Source organism: Penaeus monodon, chromosome 20, assembly GCF_015228065.2.
Source record: "Penaeus monodon isolate SGIC_2016 chromosome 20, NSTDA_Pmon_1, whole genome shotgun sequence".
In the NCBI taxonomy this organism is placed as follows: domain Eukaryota; kingdom Metazoa; phylum Arthropoda; class Malacostraca; order Decapoda; family Penaeidae; genus Penaeus; species Penaeus monodon.
Window position 1 is genome coordinate 11,939,077 of NC_051405.1, and position 722 is coordinate 11,939,798.

The window sequence follows — 722 nt, forward strand, 5'->3', positions numbered from 1 at the left end:
ATACTCATCTATATCGCCTCCACCAAGAATATTTACTCCCTTGTCACATCCTTTCTACCCTGTTTGGTATATTTTTCAAGTGACAAGTCAATATTCCAAAGAATTACTTTCATTGACTTGTGCTGCCGGATATCAATCGATGAGCTTTATTCACTCGGTGATTTCATCTCCCCCAAAGAAATTTTAAAAATATATATTTGTTTGCTACCATGCTTCACATGCGAATGAATATAATTAGAAGTTAATAAAACAAGAGGGTACATAATTTTTCCGCTCGGACTTCATCAAGAAGCAGAAAGGTGTGCAGAAGCCGGGCACCTCTGTCAATAAGTACGGCTTATATTGTTTAAGTAAAACAATATACTATACATACTATCAAAAGTACTGTAGCCAAAGATCAATATAATTTACACGATTCTCATTCTTTTAATTATTATTGAGATTATTTATAAAGAGGTAGACAGACTGGAACATTTTTATACACCATTACACAACTCTTACTTAACGTGGCCGTGTTTACATTTGGAGCAGCAATTGCCGAGGATTAGAGACGGAGTCGGATGCAACAATAAATCGGAGAAGAATTTATGTTCTTGTTGCAGTGCTAAAGGTAAGGTTGAGTATTTTTTAAGATAAAGGGGAATGTTTATGAGACACCCACAATAGCTTTCTAACCGGGACAAGACATCCATGTAATGCATGATAGGCAGTAAATGGAATCG

General features: G+C 35.7%; 1 protein-coding gene across 1 annotated transcript in view; it reads left to right on the plus strand.

Moving 5' to 3' along the window:
• The first annotated feature begins 459 nt into the window (after positions 1-459).
• LOC119585622 (39S ribosomal protein L10, mitochondrial-like) overlaps positions 460-722 on the plus strand; it is a 6,406-nt gene continuing 6,143 nt past the window's right edge. The window contains exon 1 of the mRNA XM_037934291.1: positions 460-610. The gene's annotated coding sequence lies outside the window, so the exon portion shown is untranslated. The remainder of the gene's footprint in view (positions 611-722) is intronic.